The 23,702-nt window shown below is 43.0% G+C and overlaps 1 long non-coding RNA gene across 4 annotated transcripts; it reads right to left on the bottom strand.

The window, feature by feature from the left end:
* Positions 1-1,722: 1,722 nt before the first annotated feature.
* Positions 1,723-21,774, bottom strand: LOC119315220. 4 transcript variants are annotated; one of them, XR_005152633.1, is made up of 8 exons: positions 21,216-21,774; positions 21,039-21,124; positions 12,890-12,997; positions 3,293-3,476; positions 2,442-2,517; positions 2,246-2,348; positions 2,076-2,150; positions 1,723-1,982 (listed from the first exon to the last, which is right to left on the bottom strand). It is a non-coding gene; the product is annotated as an uncharacterized LOC119315220 (long non-coding RNA). The 4 variants fall into 4 exon arrangements; XR_005152635.1 differs by having other exon boundaries at positions 2,272-2,348; XR_005152632.1 differs by having other exon boundaries at positions 1,724-1,982; positions 2,076-2,348.
* Positions 21,775-23,702: the final 1,928 nt, after the last annotated feature.

The raw sequence follows: 23,702 nt of genomic DNA, 5'->3' as shown, positions 1-23,702 counted from the left end.
GCATATAATGTTTGGTCAAAGTCAAGCTTTGTAGAGTTTGACTAACTTTATATTAAAAAATATAAACATTCATAATATGAAATCAATATTATCAGATGCACCATGAAACATATTTTCATACTATATAGTTTTTGTATTGTAGATGTTCATATTTTTTTTATATAAATTTGATCAATTTTTATGTAGTTTGACTTTGACCAAATCTTATATGCAAAATAAAAAAAAGGAGGAAGTACAATGTATTTGGGATGAAGCTGTCATTAGGGACAATTTTATGGCGGTTGATGCTGCAAGATTTTGAGAATGCCTCTAAGTGAAAAAGTGGTGGAAGATTTTGTAGCTTAGCATTTGACAAGGCTGTGCTCCTTCTCGGTTCATGCCAATTTGACAAGGTTGTGCTCCTTCTCGGTTCATGCCAATTAGACAATAAAATGAGAAGAGATGACGACCAAGGATCATCAATAAGAAACCCTGTCTAGGAAATAAGATGGATACTGCGGGTGCAAGTCTCTATTCTCTACTACTTAAATTTCTACTAGTAATAATGTACGTGCAATGCACGTTTATATTAGGTAGGATATTAGTTACACGTTATATTAGGTAAGATATATCTGTTGCACGTTGGTATTTGATAAGGTATCAATTATCTTTTTCGTGAAAATGGTAGGATATTAATTACATGACAGATTTCATGGGATAGCGTTGAGTCAAAATGTGTTTATAACCAATGGCAGTGGTGGGTAATTAGAGCGTTGAACGTGTTTGGTGCTCAATATTGGAGCGATTTGAACCACTAGATAACATGATTTGACGGTCAAGATGGTTTGGATCTGCCCCTTTGGGTCTTTTTTATATTGATATAGATATACTACTTAAAAATAACGTAAAGTTCCTATTTCATCCTTCTTTTCACCATCTTTTTGTCCAACCTTTCATGTATATGATAATCAATTACGTTAATTTACTTACCTTCTGAACCAATTTCACTTTAATTTACTTACCAAACTTCTAATCAAAATATAAGATAATTCACGGGCAGAATTTAATAAACATTTATTTACACAATTACATTATTATTGATAGGTAAATCACAAGCTAAGCTAACGCATTAGAATATTTATATCCCGTTGCAAAGCACGGGCATTGTTCTAGTAAAATAAAACAAATTGGATGAAAGGTGTTACATGGAACCGTACCTCTAATATGGTTGTTCTCACGAACATCTCTATTTTTAATGGAGCAGTTGGTAGCCTGGTACGGTTTATTTTCATCCCACCTCCCACCTTAGCTGATTTTTTTTCGTCCTCCTCCCACCTCATATGGTTTTTTTTGTCTCCCCCTCCCCCACACACAAAAAAATAGATGAAAACTATAGCGATGCCCCTCGCATGAAAAAACAGAAGAAAACGGATGAACCGGAGTGAGGCCCCTCGCACGAAAAAAAATGACGAACTAGGCTGCCCTTGATCTATTCCTACGACGACGGGAACCACACCCCAGCCGCCATCGATCCCTTCTGTCGTCGATCCCAGCGAGGCCACATCCGATCTCATGGAGGCCGCCTCAGATCATGCACAACCCCACACACGCATCCGCCTCCGCCGATCCTAGGGAGGGTGTCGCCGATCAGGTTCCGCCTAAATCAAGTTCGCCTAAACCCTAAACCCTTCGTCCATTCAACAGGGCCCAACGCACATACGTACAGAACTCCGATGGAGCAGTACCTTCCTATACGTATGATGATTTTTTATGCTTCCGCCGGCAGCACATTCAATAAGACACTTGAAGGTTTTCGGACTTGTGAATCATACAATTTATACATATGCAACTTCTCTGAATTTTACGCAAAGCTAAATTACACCTTTTCTTTATCAGTGTTCCCAGCTCGACCAGGTTCAAGCTTTTCCTGTAAGCAGTTGGTAGCTTCGTCCTCCTGTACGTTTACTTTGAAATGGACCTCTACTCTGGCTTCTCATGTTGGCCTACATTTGTGATAGGTCGCTCATCAGAACAAAAGGTAAGTATGGGAAATTCAAATAGCAAGGCACCGGAACAGAGAAAGGCATCGGATGTACCTCTACCCCCTCTTGTTGATCTACATCCCCAAGGAAGTCCAGGTTTACCTCTACCCCGTCTTGTTCACCTTCATTCTGGTGTAAACACAACATTGCATATAACTACCGTGTTACAGGCCATAATGAGGGTATAAATGTCGACGAATCCATCCCTGAAATCGTGCCCACACCGAGTCACAACATTGACGAGTATTACCCAATTACTCCAGGTATGGGGCTTTTGTAAATAACGTGCATTATCAAATAGTTCTTATTTGATCTTCTCATGTTGACCTACATTTGTGATATGTCACTCATCAGAACAAAAGTTAAGTATGGGAAATTCAAATAGCATGGCACCGGAACAAAGAAAGGCATCGGATGTACCTCTACCACCTCTTGTTGATCTACATCCCCAAGGAAGTCCAGGTATACCCTCTACCCCGTCTTGTTGACCTTCATTCTGGTATAAACACAACATTGCATATAACTTCCGCGTTACAGGCCATAATGAGGGTATAAATGTCAACGAATCCATCCCAGAAATCGTTCCCGCACCGAGTCACAACATTGACGAGTATTACCCAATGACTCCAGGTATGGGGCTTTTTTAAATAACGTGCATTATCAAATGGGTTTTATTTGATCATTTCATCAATCGTGCCTAACAGATTTGGACAAAAACAACAAACCAAAAGAACCTACCATGTCAGTATTGCATATTAGTCCCTCTGAAGGGGTGATACTAGAACAGGACATCACAAATGACGATGACTTTAGACAGGCTTTACATAGTTGAACCTTAAAAAGCTAAATGGTTTGAGCCATGCGTCCATCTGCATCATACTACTTTCCACGTATCTTAGAAAATAGGGTCTGTAGCTGGCTCCGACAAGTAACAAAATACTACTTTCTGTTCTGCTTATGGACTATAACGACGGACACCTACGCATAACATCTGTCATGTGCGCAACGTAGTGTGACTAATATTCATTTACTGCCTCCGATCCATGGATTGGATACTAAGTTCTGGAATTGGTAGGAAAGAAGTGGTAAATAACAAGCACATAAAAGCATTCTAAAAGTTTTCCAAGATTTTACCAAGAAAATCTTGGTAAAATCTCCTTGCAATTCTATGAGCACGAAGAAATGCAGGACAGATGTAACATCCTGACTCCAATCTTTGTACTGTGAAGTATGTGATAAAACTTTGTGGTAAAAGGCTTGCAGAAAGGAACCTGTAGTAACTTGGGAAATGGACATTGGACTGCAAACTGTTCCAATCGCATAACGGACGGCTAGAAACAAGATACATAGCTTCATCAACTGAGCGCATCAAAATATTGGCTGTAGCTGCATTTATCCGTCCCTCGTCAAGCATTGCCCAGTAACTGGCTTGCACACCTGTGAAGGAAATATGCCCTAGAGGCAATAATAAAGTTATTATTTATTTCCTTATTTCATGATAAATGTTTCTTATTCATGCTAGAATTGTATTAACCGGAAACATAATACATGTGTGAATACATAGACAAACAGAGTGTCACTAGTATGCCTCTACTTGACTAGCTCGTTAATTAAAGATGGTTATGTTTCCTAACCATAGACAAAGAGTTGTTATTTGATTAACGGGATCACATCATTAGGAGAATGATGTGACTGACTTGACCCATTCCGTTAGCTTAGCACTCGATCGTTTAGTATGTTGCTATTGCTTTCTTCATGACTTATACATGTTCCTATGACTATGAGATTATGCAACTCCCGTTTACCGGAGGAACACTTTGTGTGCTACCAAACGTCACAACGTAACTGGGTGATTATAAAGGAGCTCTACAGGTGTCTCCAAAGGTACATGTTGGGTTGGCGTATTTCGAGATTAGGATTTGTCACTCCGATTGTCAGAGAGGTATCTCTATGCCCTCTTGGTAATGCACATCACATAAGCTTTGCAAGCATTGCAACTAATGAGTTGGTTGCGAGATGATATATTACAGAACGAGTAAAGAGACTTGCCGGTAACGGGATTGAACTAGGTATTGAGATACCGACGATCGAATCTCAGGCAAGTAACATACCGATGACAAAGTGAACAACGTATGTTGTTATGCGGTCTGACCGATAAAGATCTTCGTAGAATATGTGGGAGCCAATATGAGCATCCAGGTTCCGCTATTGGTTATTGACCGGAGACGTGTCTCGGTCATGTCTACATTGTTCTCGAACCCGTAGGGTCCGCACGCTTAAGGTTTCGATGACAGTTATATTATGAGTTTATGATTTTTGATGTACCGAAGGAGTTCGGAGTCCCGGATGAGATCGGGGACATGACGAGGAGTCTCGAAATGGTCGAGACATAAAGATCGATATATTGGACGACTATATTCGGACATCGGAAAGGTTCCGAGTGGTTCGGGTATTTTTTGGAGTACCGAGGAGTTACGGGAATACGGGGGAAGAAGTATATGGGCCTTATTGGGCTTTAGGGGAGAGGGAGAGGCAGGCCGCGCCCCCACCCCCCATTGACTAGTCCGAATTGGACTAGGGGGAGGGGCAGCGCCCCCTCCTTCCTTCTCTTCCCTCTTCCCCTTCCTTGTCTCCTACTCCTACTACATGGAAGGACTCCTAGTTGGACTAGGAAAGGGGGAATCCTACTCCCGGTGGGAGTAGGACTCCCCTAGGGCGCGCCATAGAGAGGGCCGGCCCTCCCCTCCTCCACTCCTTTATATATGGGGGCAGGGGGCACCCCATAGACACAAGTTGATCTTCGTGATCGTTCTCTTAGCCATGTGCGGTGCCCCCCTCCACCATACTCCTCGATAATATTGTAGCGGTGCTTAGGCGAAGCCCTGTGACGGTAGAACATCAAGATCGTCACCACGCCGTCGTGCTGACGAAACTCTTCCCCAACACTTTGCTGGATCGGAGTCCGGGGATCGTCATCGAGCTGAACGTGTGCTAGAACTCGGAGGTGCCGTAGTTTCAGTGCTTGATCGGTCGGGCCGTGAAGACGTACGACTACATCAACCGCGTTGTCATAACGCTTCCGCTGTCGGTCTACGAGGGTACGTAGACTACACTCTCCCCTCTCGTTGCTATGCATCACCATGATCTTGCGTGTGCGTAGGAATTTTTTTGAAATTACTACGTTACCCAACAGTGGCATCCGAGCCTAGGTTTTATGCATTGATGTTATGCACGAGTAGAACACAAGTGAGTTATGGGCGATATAAGTCATACTGCTTACCAGCATGTCACACTTTGGTTTGGCAGTATTGTTGGATGAAGCGGCCCGGACCGACATTACGCGTATGCTTACGCGAGACTGGTTCTACCGACGTGCTTTGCACACAGGTGGCTGGCGGGTGTCAGTTTCTCCAACTTTAGTTGAACCGAGTGTGGCTACGCCCGGTCCTTGCGAAGGTTAAAACAACACCAACTTGACAAAATATCGTTGTGGTTTTGATGCGTAGGTAAGAACGGTTCTTGCTCAGCCCGTAGCAGCCACGTAAAACTTGCAACAACAAAGTAGAGGACGTCTAACTTGTTTTTGTAGGGCATGTTGTGATGTGATATGGTCAAGACGTGATGAGATATAAGTTGTTGTATGAGATAATCATGTTTTGTTGAAGTTACTAGCAACAGGCAAAAGCCTTATGGTTATCTCTCTATTGCATAAGATGCAAGCACCAAATAATTGCTTTACTTTATCGCTATGCGATAGCAATAGTTGCAAGAGCAATTGTTGGCGAGACGACCATGTGATGACACATTGATATAGATCAAGATGATGGAGATCATGGTGTCATGCCGGTGACGATAGAGATCATGACAGAACTTTGGAGATGGAGATCAAAGGCGCAAGATGATCATGGCCATATCATGTCACATATTTTGATTGCATATGATGTTTATCTTTTATACATCTTATTTTGCTTAGTTCGATAGTAGCTTTATAAGATGATCTCTCACTAAATTTCAAGGTATAAGTGTTCTCCCTGAGTATGCACCGTTGCGAAAGTTCTTCGTGCTGAGACACCACGTGATGATCGGGTGTGATAGGCTCTACGTTCAAATACAACGGGTGCAAAACAGTTGCACACGCGGAATACTCAGGTTTAACTTGACGAGCCTAGCATATACAGATATGGCCTCGGAACACTGGAGACCGAAAGGTCGAGCGTGAATCATATAGTAGATATGATCAACATAGTGATGTTCACCATTGAAAACTACTCCATCTCACGTGATAATCGGACATGGTTTAGTTGATTTGGATCACGTGATCACTTAGATGATTAGAGGGATGTCTATCTAAGTGGGAGTTCTTAAGTAATATGATTAATTGAACTTAAATTTATTATGAACTTAGTCCTGGTAGTATTTTGCAAATTATGTTGTAGATCAATAGCTCGCGTTGTTGCTTTCATATGTTTATTTTGATATGTTCCTAGAGAAAATCATGTTGAAAGATATTAGTAGCAATGATGCGGATTGGATCCGTGATCTGAGGTTTATCCTCATTGTTGCACAGAAAAATTATGTCCTTGATGCACCGCTAGGTGACAGACCTATTGCAGGAGCAGATGCAGACGTTATGAACGTTTGGCTAGCTCAATATGATGACTACTTGATAGTTTAATGCACCATGCTTAACGGCTTCGAATCGGGACTTCAAAGACGTTTTGAACGTCATGGACCATATGAGATGTTCCAGGAGTTGAAGTTAATATTTCAAGCAAATACCCGAGTTGAGAGATATGAAGTCTCCAACAAGTTCTATAGCTAAAAGATGGAGGAGAATCGCTCAACTAGTGAGCATGTGCTCAGATTGTCTGGGTACTACAATCGCTTGAATCAAGTGGGAGTTAATCTTCCAGATAAAATAGTGATTGACAGAATTCTCTAGTCACCATCACCAAGTTAGTAGAACTTCGTGATGAACTATGATATGCAAGGGATAACGGAAACGATTCCCAAGCTCTTCGTAATGCTGAAATTGACGAAGGTAAAAATCAAGAAAAACATCAAGTGTTGATGGTTGACGAGACCACTAGTTTCAAGAAAAGGGCAAAGGAAAAAAGGGGAACTTTAAGAAGAACAACAAGCAAGTTGCTGCTCAAGTGAAGAAGCCCAAGTCTGGTCCTAAGCCTGAGACTAAGTGCTTCTACTACAAAGGGACTGGTCACTGGAAGCAGAACTACCCAAGTATTTGGCGGATAAGAAAGGATGGCAAAGTAAACAAAGGTATATTTGATATACATGTTATTGATGTGTACTTTACTAGTGTTCATAGCAACCCCTCAGTATTTGGTACTAGTTCAGTTGCTAAGATTAGTAACTTGAATCGGGAGTTGCAGAATGAACAGAGACTAGTTAAGGGTAAGGTGACGATGTGTGTTTGAAGTAGTTCCAAGATTGATATGATCATCATCGCACACTCCCTATACTTTCGGGACTAGTGTTGAACCTAAATAAGTGTTATTTGGTGTTTGCGTTGAGCATAAATATGATTTGATCATGTTTATTGCAATACGGTTATTCATTTAAGTAAGAGAATAAATTGTTGTTCTGTTTACATGAATACAACCTTATATGGTTACACACCCAATGAAAATGGTTCGTTGGATCTCGATCGTAGTGATACACATATTCATAATATTAAAACCAGAAGATGCAAAGTTAATAATGATAGTGCAACTTATTTGTGGCACTGCCGTTTAGGTCATATTGGTGTAAAGCGCATGAAGAAACTCCATGCTGATGGATTTTTGGAATCACTTGATTATGAATCACTTGATGCTTGCGAACCATGCCTCATGGGCAAGATGACTAAAATGCCGTTCTCCAGAACAATGGAGCGAGCAACTGACTTATTGGAAATAAAACGTACTGATGTATGCGATCTGATGAGTGTTGAGGCTCGCGGCGGGTATCGTTATTTTCTGACCTTCACAGATGATTTAAGTAGATATGGGTATATCTACTTGATGAAACATAAGTCTGAAACATTTGAACAGTTCAAAGAATTTCAGAGTGAAGTGGAAAATCATCATGACAAGAAGATAAGGTTTCCACGATCTGATCGCGGAGATGAATATTTGAGTTACGAGTTTGGTCTTCAATTAAAACAATGTGGAATAGTTTCACAAATTCATGCCACCTGGAACACCACAGCATAATGGTGTGTCCGAACGTCATAACCGTACTTTATTGGATATAGTACAATCTATGATGTTTCTTACCGATTTACCACTATAGTTTTGGGGTTATGCACTAGACACAGCTGCATTCACATTAAAAAGGGCACCATCTAAATCCGTTGAGACGGCACCGTATGAACTGTGGTTTGGCAAGAAACCAAAGTTGTCGTTTCTTAAAGTTTGGGGTTGTGATGCTTATATGAAAAAGTTTCATCCTGATAAGCTCAAACCCAAATCGGAGAAGTGCGTCTTCATAGGATACCAAAAGAAAATGTTGGGTACACCTTCTTCACAGATCCGAAGGCAAGATATTCGTTGCTGAGAATTGATCCTTTCCAGAGAAGGAGTTTCTCTCGAAAGAAGTGAGTGGGAGGAAAGTAGAAAACTTGATAAGGTAATTGTACCTTCTCCCTTATTGGAAAGTAGTTCATCACAGAAATCTGTTCTTGTGACTACTACACCAATTAGTGAGGAAGCTAATGATGATGATCATGTAACTTCAGATCAAGTTACTACCGAATCTCGTAGGTAAACCAGAGTGAGACCCGCACCAGAGTGGTACGGTAATCCTGTTCTGGAAGTCATGTTACTAGACCATGACGAACTTGCGAACTATGAGGAAGCGACGATGAGCCCAGATTCTACGAAATGGTTTGAGGCCATGAAATCTGAGATATGATCCATGTATGAGAACAAAGTATGGACTTTGATGGATTTGCCCGATGATCGGCAAGCCATAGAAAATAAATGGATCTTCAAGAGGAAGACAGACGCTGATAGTAGTATTACTATCTACAAAGCTAGAATTATCGCAAAAGGTTTTCGACAAGTTCAAGGTGTTGACTACGATGAGAGTTTCTCACTCGTATCTATGATTAAGTCTGTCCGAATTATGTTAGCAATTGCCGCATTTTATGAAATCTGGCAAATGGATAAACAAAACTGCATTCCTTAATGGATTTACTAAAGAAGAGTTGTATACGATGCAACTAGAAGGTTTTATCGATCCTAAAGATGTTAACTAAATATGCAAGCTCCAGCGATCCATCTTTGGACTAGTGCAGACATCTCGGAGTTGGAATATACGTTTTGATAAGTTGATCAAAGCATATAGTTTTATACAGACTTGCGGTGAAGCCTATATTTACAAGAAAGTGAGTGGGAGCACTACAACATTCCTGATAAGTATATGTGAATGACATATTGTTGATCGAAAATAATGTAGAATTATTTTGCAAAGCATAAAGGAGTGTTTGAAAGGATTTTTTTAAAGAAAACCTCGATTGAGCATCAAGATCTATAGAGATAGATCAAGACGCTTGATAAGTTTTTTCAGTGAGTACATACCTTGACAAGATTTTGAAGTAGTTCAAAATGGAACAATCAAAGAAAGAGTTCTTGCCTGTGTTACAAGGTGTGAAATTGAGTAAGACTCAAAACCCGACCACGGCAGAAGATAGAAAGAGAATAAAAGCCATTCCCTATGCCTCAGCCATAGGTTCTATAAAGTATGCCATGTTGTGTACCAGATCTATTGTATACCCTACACTGATGTTGGCAAGGGAGTACAATAGTGATCTAGGAGTAGATCACTGGACAGCGGTCAAAATTATCCTTAGTGAAATAAGGATATGTTTCTCGATTATGGAGGTGACAAAAGGTTCGTCGTAAAGGGTTACGTCGATGCAAACTTTGACACCGATCCAGATGATTCTAAGTCTCAATCTGGATGCATATTGAAAGTGGGAGCAATTAGCTAGAGTAGCTCCGTGCAGAGCATTGTTGACATAGAAATTTGCAAAATACATACGGATCTGAATATGGCAGACCCGTTGACTAAACTTCTCTCACAGGCAAAACATGATCACACCTTAGTACTCTTTGGGTGTTAATCACATAGCGATGTGAACTAGATTATTGACTCTAGTAAACCCTTTGAGTGTTGGTCACATAATGATGTGAACTATTGGTGTTAAATCACACGGCAATGTGAACTAGATTATTGACTCTAGTGCAAGTGGGAGACTGAAGGAAATATGCCCTAGAGGCAATAATAAAGTTATTATTTATTTCCTTATTTCATGATAAATGTTTCTTATTCATGCTAGAATTGTATTAACTGGAAACATAATACATGTGTGAATACATAGACAAACAGAGTGTCACTAGTATGCCTCTACTTGACTAGCTCGTTAATCAAAGATGGTTATGTTTCCTAACCATAGACAAAGAGTTGTTATTTGATTAACGGGATCACATCATTAGGAGAATGATGTGACTGACTTGACCCATTCCGTTAGCTTAGCACTCGATCGTTTAGTATGTTGCTATTGCTTTCTTCATGACTTATACATGTTCCTATGACTATGAGATTATGCAACTCCCGTTTACCGGAGGAACACTTTGTGTGCTACCAAACGTCACAACGTAACTGGGTGATTATAAAGGAGCTCTACAGGTGTCTCCAAAGGTACATGTTGGGTTGGCGTATTTCGAGATTAGGATTTGTCACTCCGATTGTTAGAGAGGTATCTCTGGGCCCTCTCGGTAATGCACATCACATAAGCCTTGCAAGCATTGCAACTAATGAGTTAGTTGCGAGATGATGTATTACGGAACGAGTAAAGAGACTTGCCGGTAACGGGATTGAACTAGGTATTGAGATACCGACGATCGAATCTCGGGCAAGTAACATACCGATGACAAAGGGAACAACGTATGTTGTTATGCGGTCTGACTGATAAAGATCTTCGTAGAATATGTGGGAGCCAATATGAGCATCCAGGTTCTGCTATTGGTTATTGACCGGAGACGTGTCTCGGTCATGTCTACATTGTTCTCGAACCCGTAGGGTCCGCGCGCTTAAGGTTTCGATGACAGTTATATTATGAGTTTATGAGTTTTGATGTACCGAAGGAGTTCGGAGTCCCGGATGAGATCGGGGACATGACGAGGAGTCTCAAAATGGTCGAGACGTAAAGATCGATATATTGGACGACTATATTCGGACATCGGAAAGGTTTCGAGTGGTTCGGGTATTTTTCGGAGTACCGAGGAGTTATGGGAATACGGGGGAAGAAGTATATGGGCCTTATTAGGCTTTAGGGAAGAGGGAGAGGCAGGCCACGCGCCCCCCATTGACTAGTCCAAATTGGACTAGAGGGAGGGGCAGCGCCCCCTCCTTCCTTCTATTCCCTCTTCCCCTTCCTTGTCTCCTACTCCTACTACATGGAAGGACTCCTAGTTGGACTAGGAAAGGGGGAATCCTACTCCCGATGGGAATAGGACTCCCCTAGGGCGCGCCATAGAGAGGGCCGACCCTCCCCTCCTCCACTCCTTTATATATGGGGGCAGGGGGCACCCCATAGACACAATTTGATCTTCGTGATCGTTCTTTTAGCCGTGTGCGGTGCCCCCCTCCACCATACTCCTCGATAATATTGTAGCGGTGCTTAGGCGAAGCCCTGCGATGGTAGAACATCAAGATCGTCACCACGCCGTCGTGCTGACGAAACTCTTCCCCGACACTTTGCTGGATCGGAGTCCGGGGATCGTCATCGAGCTAAACGTGTGCTAGAACTCGGAGGTGCCGTAGTTTCGGTGCTTGATCGGTCGGGCCGTGAAGACGTACGACTACATCAACCGCGTTGTCATAACGCTTCCGCTGTCGGTCTACGAGGGTACGTAGACTACACTCTCCCCTCTCGTTGCTATGCATCACCATGATCTTGCGTGTGCGTAGTAATTTTTACGTTACCCAACAACCTGAAGACAATATTTACAAAAAGGAAAAATAATCTTTGTTAATTGATCACATTTAGTATGAAACTAAACATCTCCATAAAATACAGAGACAAGATAGAATTATGGACGTATCAAGCCAACTATTTAAGTGCAAAAAAGAAAAGCAAACAAAAAGCCTGCCTGCCATTCAAAATACGCACTCGGCCATCCCTTAAATTCATGGTATGTATGTGATTATGATTGTCATCATGTGGATGTGCATGTTCATCTTCCAAGTTACTCAAGCCTGTGATATATTTATTAACTGTAACCTGGTCAGCAGGACCAAGCTCCTCATCATCTTTGAGATCACCAAAAGCTTCTAATGTCTTGTTTAGAATTTCATGTCTAGCATAATTCAACATGCGAAGCTGCAGCAGTAATCAGAATACAACTTTTATGACGAACCTGAACAAAACATTACTATATATATTTAAGGGCAATCACATGTGAAACCATAAAGTACTGGTATTTCTGGAAGCAACATGGTATCAGTCACGCAAAACCTACTCCTCGGAGTTGCTGGATGAAGAAGTTTAACTAAAAATTGTAGTAAGCAAGGCTCACAACATCTTTGGGACTTACAAATAGGTTCAACTGGAAGAAAAATTAATCATTTTCATGCCATGGTTATATAAGATGCTAATCCAGCAACCCTGAACTCATAGGCACATAAATAAAATATGTGTAACAATAACACCATATAATCTTCCTATTTACTAATTAATCTTAGGGAAATGAAAGAGGAGTTATAGTTCAAAAGATTTCTGATTAGCACGCATAAACACAAATTCTTTAACTCCAAGGTTAAAAAACCCAGAGATGAAACCTGTAATTTGTAAAGCTAACCTTTGTTACTGACAGGTTGTCCATACCAAGTGCGTGTAGCCAAAATTATGTGGTAGAACCATTCAATATCAGTGTCAGAAACACGATGCCACCAGTGAAGAACACAAACTACAAAAACATGGATAAAATAAGCCTTGCTCAAATTAAATTTTCTGATTTTGTATTTTCTCAGGAAAAACTAACCTACCATTGTTCTTCACTGTTCTATAAATCACATAATCCCAGTGTATTCCCACAAGAGTATGGCTAAAAAATATGGACGATCAATTAAAGTATTCTGACATGAGAGGAAATGGATAGTGGAGGGTGAGAGATAGGGAGAGGGAAATGAAAGAGAGCACATGAGGGAGAGAGGGGTGTCGCAATCAAAACAAAAGTATTCTCGCGTGAGAGGAAAATGGATAATGGAGGGTGTGAGAGAGAGGGAAGTGATCTAAAGAGTACAGCCTTAGGGATAGACTAACATGGACAATATGATAGAAGGAGGTTTACATGGTAATATAAAGGGAGTGGGAGGAAGAACTGCAAAGAGCTGAGCCAAATAAAGATCCATCTTAAACAAAAACATCCAATGGACAATGTCGCAATGGGACGCACCTTCCCTTCTTGTGCTTATGGGTGTTCATATTCATCTGTGAGCCTAACCACTAGCTTTTGTTCTGTTCCTCTAGGTCCAAAATCTCCACATAACGATGTCTACCTAAATGCCCATGGTCATGATGGTTTAGATTTTGCGCCAGCGTCTACCCCAAGTGATTCCCAGACAACATCTCTACTCCTGAATGTCGCCAAGCTATCTACCAGAAAGCATGATAAAGAATGCAGTAATAACTTGACAGAAGAATAAATGGAGCGGAGAAACGCGCGAAGGCGAGAAAATTATCGGAAGAAAAAGGAAGAGAATACGATCAAGCTCCAAAGTGAAAAGCAGAATGTTTCTCGACCCCCTCTTGGCGATATCACCAATGTTCATCAGCCTTCCCATGAGATACCAGGTACGGATCTAGAATTTATACTTGGTATAATTGTAGCGTAAATTTGGTAATGGTAGTTATGGGGCAACGTGATAAAGAAAGCAACAATAACTGCATAGGCAATAAAAAGAAGCAGAACAACACACGGAGGCGAGCAGCTTATCCGAAGAAAAAAGATGAGACTGTGACCAACCTCCAAGATGAAACTCAGTGTGTTTCCCGACCCCCTCTTGATGATATAACAAGTGTTGATCAACCTTCCCATAGCATATCAGGTACATGTGTTTAATTTTTCATTTCATAAATTAAGTAATCGTTGGATAGAATGACCTCATTCTGCAGCTTCGTGCTTGTTGAACATGGATGATATGGTTATGTTTCAATTTTATTGTTCAACCAACCAACCCAACTAGCTCCAGCTATACATCCTTGTCACATGCCGATGCAACGTTGCCTGCTTCGAGTACTCCCATTGTTGGGTACATTGATGACAATGTACTAGCTGGGTGGCAACGTGAGAAAGAAGAACAAAGGGAGCAAAGAAACGCACGGAGACGAGAATCTTATCGGAAGAAAAAGGAAGAGGGTACGATCAACCTCCAAAATAATAATCAAGTGCAGCGTGAGCGACGAAAGGAACAACGAAACAACAGGACCCCTGATGAGCAGGGAGAGTCAAGTGCGAAGAGAAAGACAGAGTATGCTAGAAAGAAAAACACCCTTTGTGCTGAATCGATCACAATGCCACGTCCAGATCTAACTAGCGCATTGTCCAACTCTCGCGCTTTCAACCCTCATGCACATTGACCGACTCTCACACTTCCAACCATCACGCAACAATCTCACAGTGAACAGATAGATCGTGCTACAACCGTCAAGTCGGCCCCCACATACATTCGCAACACCAAAACCGATGGTAGATATCCCATCAACAATCATCTTTCATCTTGCAATCATTCATCGGTTATTTATAATGATTCGATAATATTGTAGGTGCATACCTAAGCAGAACCCTAGGTGATGCTGATGTAGATGGCAACCTCATAAAAATCAATGAGCCCCTACCAAGTGCCGACCAGCAAACCAGTGATCCGGTAACAAAAGCGGATTATGGCGCTGGCGAGCAGAGTCATGAGTCCAGAGCTCAGTGTAGGACGAGAGAGCGAGCTTGCAAGGGAAGTATGGCAGCGAATAAGCATTAGGAGAAAATTGGCAAGCGAAAATCATGTTCGCAGGTGCCACGTGTTGAGAGGATGGCTCTGCTAGACCGTCGTAATGCAAGCTTTGTAGGTAGGGCGAACACCCCAGCCGTCAAGTCCATCTCCACATCGGAGATTAGCTCAACCGGACAACCTACCGTAGTTGAAGCACACGGTGCCTCAACATCATCTAGCACACCGGAGTACACGATCAGAAGTAAAGGTAACACCCCCATCCTTACTCTCCTTGCGTCCCTTGAGACTGAACCCTCATTTGTGTTGTTTGGCACCTGGGTAGACGACATGGACGCTTACCTCAATGGTCTCATGAATGATAATGCCAATCCCGACAACCTCTTTGAATATGAATATTACCTGTTTGCTGGTGAAGGTATGTACACCCGCTTGAGCGTGATCCACATGTTGGGGGTATCACACTAATTAGAAACATTCTTTGCAGGCTCAGATGTTGATGACATGGAGCACGACAAATTGGAAGACTCAAGGCACAATAACTATGTCGACCATGATCCATTTGACTATGTGTACTCAAACCTCCCAGCCAACACACACATCCTGAAGCACGCCGCGAACTGCGACCACTGCAAGGCCAAGAAGTTTGTGTCCGAGGCCCCGGGATTCTGTTGTTGCAGTGGGCAGATCGAGCTGAAGCAACCGGAGCCCATCCCGGAGCTCATGAGGCTTTGGTCTAGCACTGATGTGGACTCCAGGCATTTTCAGGAGAACATACGGTTCTTCAACGGCCACTTCTCCTTCACAACCCTCGGCGTCAGCCTCGATGAAAGCTACACAAACATGAAGTCTGGGGTGTACACGTTTCGGGCGCACGGCACCATCTACCACAATGTTCATTCCTTCGGGCCAACATCCTGTCTAGAGCATCTACAGTTGTACTTCTACGATGACGACCCATGCCTAACACACCGCAAGGCTGCCACCAAGCAATTAGACCAAGATGTCATCAGAAAGTTAGTGGACATACTCAGGGAAAACCCGTACTCCCAGCAGTTTAGGAGTTTGGGTGCGCATAGGGACAACCTCGACGATTACAGGATAGACCTCAACACTGACCAGAGACTAGACCAAAGGAAGTATAATAGACCTCTGTTATCTAAGGTGGCTGTAATTTGGGTGGAGGGCACTGACCTAGCGAAGAGGTTCGATCGTAGGATTACACTTTGTGGGAATGACAACCAGAGACACAGTATACATGTGACGGCTGGCTCGTATGACCCGCTCTCTTACACACTCTTCTACCCAAGGGGGGAGCTCGGTTGGCACCCGAAACTACCTAAACGTTATGTCCCTTGGCCGGTTGTGCAACAACCAAGAGGTGGATGTGATGATGATGATGATGATGCAGGTAAGCCTTATGCGTATTATGTCGTTTTGATGAATTGTATAGTTCTCATATGAATCCGAACTTCCGCGTTACTCATCCATGTGCAAAGGGGAATAGCAGGTTATGCATCTCGGTGAGAGACTACTACTGTTACATGCTGCAGACATGACCTGGCATATTCAATCCCATACTCTGTGGAGCACGATTGCTCCAGTAATGGGGGGTGGACATGTACATCAAGATTGAGAGTTGTAGGTTGAAATGGTACAGGAAGAACCAAAAAAAGATCCGCGCCGACCTGTATAAAGGAGTTGTTGATGCAATTACATCCGGAGAGACCCGGGCAAGTGCTGTTGGAGTAAGGATAGTGCTCCCTGGAACGTACCCAGGTGGCGACCGCGACATGAAGCGGAGGCATATGGATGCCATGACAATTGTCCATACCTACGGAAAGCCTGACATCTTCTTGACCATGACCTGCAACCCTAACTGGAAAGAGATAATGAATGAGTTGTTTCCTGGTCAGACAGCGCAAGACCGACCTGATCTTGTGGCTCATGTGTTCCATGTCAAGCTAGAGGCTATGAAAGAGATGTTGTTCAAGAAGAATATCCTGAGTGTTGTTGTTGCACATGTATACATAGTCGAGTTCCAGAAGAGGGCCTCCCCCATGCACACTTTTTGTTGATCATGGATTCTGCCTATAAGCTTGTTGTTCCGGAGCAGTACGACCGACTTATTTCTGCTGAACTCCCAGACAAGAAGAAGTATCCTAAACTCCACGCCTTGGTGGTGAAACATATGATGCATGGACCATGCGATGCTCTCAACCCCAAAAATGTGTGCACGCAACAGAACGAGTGCAAGTGCAGATACCCGTGGCCGTTCAATGAAAACACGGCACAGGGCAAGGACTCATACCCAGTTTATCGTCGTCAAGATGATGGTCGGCAGGCTAAGGTCCGGGGTAAAATGTTGGACAACAGATGAGTTATGCCGTATAACCCTTACCTTCTGCGTATGTTCAATTGCCACATCAACGTTGAGGTTTGCTCCAGCATAAAGGCCGTCAAATACCTTTACAAGTACATATACAAGGGCCATGATAGGGCTTCTTTCAGCATCGACCAACCCGACGCCGATGGTAACATTGATGAGATCAAAAAATACGTAGACGCGAGGTGGGTTACTCCTCCAGAGGCGATGTGGAGGATATTTGGCTTCCCCTTGTGTGCCAATGAACCGCCTGTCCTACAATTGCCTCTTCATCTCCCGAATATGCACAGGGCGGCATTCAATGAGCAAGCTCACTTGACCGACGTAGTCGCCTCTGAGAATGCTTCCAAATCCATGTTGACAGAGTATTTCAAAGCTAACCAAAACCACCCGTGGGCTAGGAATATATTGTACAAGGATTTTCCTGGAAGGTTCACATGGCAGAAGGGTAAGAAGTATTGGAAAGAGCGGGTGGAGCGTTATCAGATAGGTCGAATTGTGTCTGCCAATCCTGCCGAGGGGGAGCGATATTATCTGCGTGTGCTGCTAAACCATGTTGCTGGCAAGACATTCTATGAGGACATGCTCACCATGGACGGTGGGCTATGCAGGAGCTTTAGAGAGGCTGCTGAAAGGTTGGGACTCATCGAGGCAGATAACACGCTCGACGACTGTCTTACCGAGGCAGAGCAGTGGGCGATGCCATGTTCGCTCAGGAGGCTCTTCGCAACAATTTTGGTGCACTGTGAGCTAGGCGACGTGCGTGGTTTATGAGATAGGCACTTCGAGCCTATGTCTGATGACTATCGGCAATCACACATGTGCCCGATTGAGGTGGAACAGATGGTGTTGCTTGACATTAGGGGTATGTTGCAGTCCATGGGAAAAGACATAGCCGATTTCGCTCTTCCATGCATTGACGATGCGTTCGACCCAAACGTGGGCGAGGCCAGAGAAGTGATCGAGGAATCCAACATCGATTTTGACATCAACCACACTAAATTGGCATCGTCGCTAAACTTGGAGAAGAGGGTTGCATACGACGAGATACTAGCTGCTGTTGAACGCGGTGATGGGGTGTGTTCTTTGTTGATGGCCCGGGAGGTACAAGGAAGACCTTCCTGTACAGAGTGCTACTCGCCAAGGTTCGAAGTGAGGGAAACATCTCTATCGCTACCGCGACGTCAGGTGTCGCCGCTTCTATCATGCCTGGAGGCAGGACTGCCCACTCGAGGTTCAAGATCCCATTGAGCTGCGACGATGGCGCCTCATGCACCTTCACGAAGCAGAGTGGTACCGCCAAGCTACTGAGGATGGCCTCATTGATACTATGGGACGAGGCCACCATGACTAAGCGACAGGCGGTCGAGGCACTCGACAACAGCATGCGCGACATCATGGGAAGACGGGACCGACCCTTTGGAGGAAAAACTGTTGTGTTTGGCGGGGACTTCAGGCAGGTGCTTCCAATCGTCAGGAGGGGGTCCCGGGGTCAGATAATCGATGCAATCCTTCAAAGTTCACATCTCTGGAAGGGTATGCGCCAGCTAAGGCTCGTCACCAACATGAGGGCTCATAATGACACCTGTTTTGCGGTTTACTTGCTAATGGTAGGCAATGGTACCGAGGAAGTTGACGATCAAGGAAACATACAGACTCCCTGAAAATATTTGTGTGCCGTCTACAGGCGAGGGTGACGACCTAGAGAAGCTGATTGACCATGTGTTTCCAAGACTAGATGACAACATGTCTGATCCAAATTACATGACTTCACGCGCAATCCTCTCCACCACGAACGACAACGTCCACAAGATAAACATACGCATGCTAGAGCGTTTTCGGGGGGAAGAAGTAATCTACCATAGCTTTGATAGTGCAGAAGACGACCCATATGGCTACTACGCTCCCGAGTTCCTAAATGGATTGACTCCCAATGGTCTGCCTCCGCATGCACTCAAACTGAAGCTCAACTGCCCTGTCATACTTCTGAGGAACATTGATCCGGCTAATGGTCTATGTAACGGGACGAGGCTTGTGGTGCGAGGTTTCGAGAGGAACGCCATCGACGCAGAAATTGTGATTGGACAACACGCAGGAAGGAGGGTATTCCTTCCTCGAATACCCCTATGCCCGTCTGACAACGACATGTTTCCATTCAAGTTCAAGAGGAAGCAATTTCCTGTAAGGCTTAGCTTTGCTATGACGATTAACAAGGCTCAAGGACAGACGATTCCGATTGTTGGCGTGTACCTACCTAATCCGGTGTTTTCTCATGGTCAACTCTATGTCGCATTGTCTCGAGCCACCGCGAAGAGAAATATAAAGATCCTCATTGAGAAGGACAAGGAGAATGCCAAGAAGCAAAGCAGTAAATCAAAGAAGCGAAAAAGACCTACCTTGTTCTTACAAACCTTGATGAAGAACATCGTCTATAAGGAAGTCCTTACAGGCTGAAGTCCGCCCTTAAATATGACAGAGGATTTACTCTTATGCTACAGATAAGTTGGTGCTCTTCGGTGTTCTTGTACAGATATCTTATCTTTCGATGTTAGCAATTAAACCTTATTATGTTTATACAACAAGTCAAATATTAATAATATTGCCTCGGATTTGTGACTTTGCAAGTTGCCAATTTTTGTTGTATGTGGCATTATTTTCCCTTTTGTTGGATTGCTTATGTATATTATTCTTTTGTTATTTTGTAATCAATCATCTACTACATCTAAACTCGGCTTTGTTTTCCTGCACGAATTTTGCACACTGCCTGGGTCACTCCGTTGTTGTAAAACTAGACTCCACTGGAGTGTTCTACATTAGATAAGTTTATATGATGCGGCCCCAAAGCATGCAATTCTGAACATGCAGAAAACAAAAAAATATAAGCATGCAAACAATAATATTACACCAAAAATATCACAACTATATAAACTTTCATCTCTGTTACTAATTAGGAAGAAGGTCATTTCTACTGAAACTACAATGACAATGTCACTAGACTAGAAAACAACTGAATCTTTAATCCCAGTGCAGTAGTGAAACAGTGAACCTTTAGGCATGTTTGCATGCTTTCAGTACTGTCACAATTCAGGCCATAGTCGTTTGACATAATTTTCTTGGTTTGGTGCTGAAAATTGGTAGTGTATTGTGAAATAACAGTACTCACAGATTATTCTACTGTTATTTATCTAGAGATGGGAGTAGGCTGAATTAGAGCAGGATTGGGCATATGGATACACACAGAAATCGAGCTGAGTTGCTTTTTAAACATGTAGATGCTACTCCTTGCTGTACTTTTTAAAAATACTCCTTGATGTGCATTCAGACTCAGAATTCAGAGTGGCTAGAATTTAGTTGCAAATCAATCAGATACGGCGCACCAGCGAAGTGCTTCCACAAGTACACCTAGCAGTTCAGACCTGCAACTACTCCTACTGCAAACAAAATTCAGTAAATTTCGATGCATCTATTGCAAACAAAATTCAGTGCATCAACTCCATGTACTCCTAGAGTACTCTTTCTTTGAAATTCAGTGCATCTACTGGAAACAAAATTCAGTAAATTTCTAGCAACTACTCCTACTGCACAAAAAATTGAGTGAATTAAGTATGCAGAGATACCTGCCACAACTTGATTCACATGTTTGGATTCAGTTGCATTGATGGATTCAGAGTACTACTGCCGGCACTCCCTGTTTCTTGGCTTGCTAAAGAAAGAAAGCAACCAACCAACAAATTCAGAGGAGGGGCTCGCAAGCAAGCAAGCAAGCAGGCCAAGAGAGCAAAGGAGGGGCTTACCATCAGCAATGCGGGAGCCGGGCGAGGTAGCGCTTGCTGAGACGGTCCATGGAGATGCCGAGGTCGCCGGGCGTGGGGGGCGTTTCGGTTTCTTGGCCTGCTGAAGCAGCCGGAGGCGGGCCACGACAGCGCGTGCTTCGAGCTGGACGAGCGTGAGGTCGTGTGGCCGGCCGGCGGCAGCGATGGGGACGTGGACGGGTGGTCGGCCACGCCGGTGGCTGAGGCGGTGGTGCCCCCGCGGCGCGTCGCTCAGCGCACGCCGTGCCGCAGAGCTTCGAGCTGTCGTCGCTCCTTGCGGAAGGCGGCGGCGTCGGGGAGCTGTTGTCACCCTGGTCGTGCCTGTGAGGCCGGGTCACGGCGCCGCGGCACGTCAGGGGCGACAACGATGGGGCCAACGGAGAGGCAACAACGGCCCGAGAGGGAGAGGCGCCGGTGACGCGGGTGAGGGAGAGGTGCCGGCGAGGCGTGCGAGAGAGAGGCGGCGGCGGCGGTGGGAGACGAGGCCGTCGGTTGTGTGGCTGTGGGGGCGAGAGCGGAGGGAGTGTGGGTGACTCCGCCGTGATCGGGATTGTGTGCGTGAGTGGAAAGGGAGTGGAGAGGAGTGAGGAGGAGTTGGTGGGTGCTGGTTGGCCCATGATGCGAGTGGGCTTGGGCTTCTTGGGGCCTTGGATCAGCAACTTGTGTTGTAAGAAAACAAATGCCTAAAAAATGATGTACGAAAAAGATAGTATATATTAAAGTAAAAAGGGATATAGATATATTAATTAAACATGGATCATCCAAATAAATCTTTTGTATACTTATTCCATATATTCAGAATATCACACAAAAAACACAATTTTGAGTGAAGAAACAAAGTATACTTGGTTTATGTTGGAGAAGGGCGACGCTGAAAAGGGCCGAAAATTCACCGAGTTTTTCACAACATAATGATGTGGAGGCGGTGATATCTCATAAAAAACCAAAAAAGTATGCCAATTTAAGTATTATCGCATAAGGTATTCTTTTCAATGTTATTGTCGATCTTTCTTTCATCATATTGCCTTTTGTATTCAACCAATTTGTCTCATTTTAATACAAATTTGGCTCATTTTTGTATCATAACAATAGACTATGTTTGTATCCCTAAAGATATTACAGTCATCGAATCAATCATGTCTGCCCCAAGAAAACCAAGTTTGTAGACATTGAAGATGCCTTGTTATGAAACGACAATTTGAAATGCTTTATGAAGGATGGTATGTTCTTATAGGATGGTGTAAGACCAATTGCATAAACTTCGTAATTAATAATATAAAGAATATATAATATCGTAAAGATATATATTATGGTCATTGTGGAATTACAGCTGGCTTATGATCATCTATGAGATAGGGCGGGTGAAAAGGTACATATTATTAGCACGTTTGTTTCTGCCAGATAAAAGAAGATGGAGAAAGAGACATAGAAGCATCAAAATTTGTTAAGTGCATCAAGTATATCTCAGTAATTTTCAATAGATTTTAAGTTGGATCATCCCTTATATGTATACATTGCTAATGTGCTATTTTGTTATCGCTTTACATTACAAAGTTAAGTGGACTTAAATTATTATGTAATTGGGACTGTGTTATAGTGTCTCTATCTTTGACGATTTCAGAAGTCCGTGGCAACGCACGGGCATTCTACTAGTACATTAATGTTTCAGTTTCCAGTCTGTAAGAGCGAAGCTTAGATGTGAGACATTTGTTATTTACTTGTAAGAGAGCAAAAAAAAAAGAAATAGGACCCCAATAACCGGGGAACGGTCAGCATGAGGGATGGTCGATCAAATGATTTTGTCGATGGGGCGTGCTGCTCCTAGCGAAGGAATAAACCCTCCCTCGATCGTTCGCCGGGGAAAGGCCAGGGCAAACCCATAATGGCCCAGAGGTCCAGTTTATAGTTTTTTTCTTTTTTCCAAAGTGCCATAAATAAAAAAATACATATGCTTTTTTGTAAGACACAAATAAAAATCATTTTATAATTGCCCTGAATAAAAAAAATGAAAAATGCCATTAATTTATAAAAGGCCATGCTACTTTAAAAAATGCTTTGCACAGTACATGAAAAATCTACCCTAGCCATTAATTTTCTTGTCTAATTGAGAGTATGATGTAATTTTTTTGCTTTATTTTGTCCACTGTGCATAATTCATAAAAAAAATCCATGTCAGTGATTTTTTTTCCATGGCAAAAAATTTGCCATCCTCTTCCTAATAAAAATGACGTGGCAACTGTAATAAAAATGCCATGCTCTCAATAATAAAATTGCCACCCTCCTAATTATAAAATTAACATCCCCCTAATAATAAAAAATGCCATGATATTAATAATAAAAATGCCATGGTATTTTTCATAAACTGCCATCCCTCTTGATAAATAAAAATGCCATGTAATTAGAAAAAGAAAAATGCCATGTTACTGATAATAAAACTGCCATCCTCATAATAATAGTAAATGCCATTGT

This window comes from Triticum dicoccoides, chromosome 6A (genome assembly GCF_002162155.2).
Source record: "Triticum dicoccoides isolate Atlit2015 ecotype Zavitan chromosome 6A, WEW_v2.0, whole genome shotgun sequence".
In the NCBI taxonomy this organism is placed as follows: Eukaryota; Viridiplantae; Streptophyta; class Magnoliopsida; order Poales; family Poaceae; genus Triticum; species Triticum dicoccoides.
Note: the sequence above shows the minus strand (reverse complement) of the source record. Positions and strands in the feature narration are given on the sequence as shown.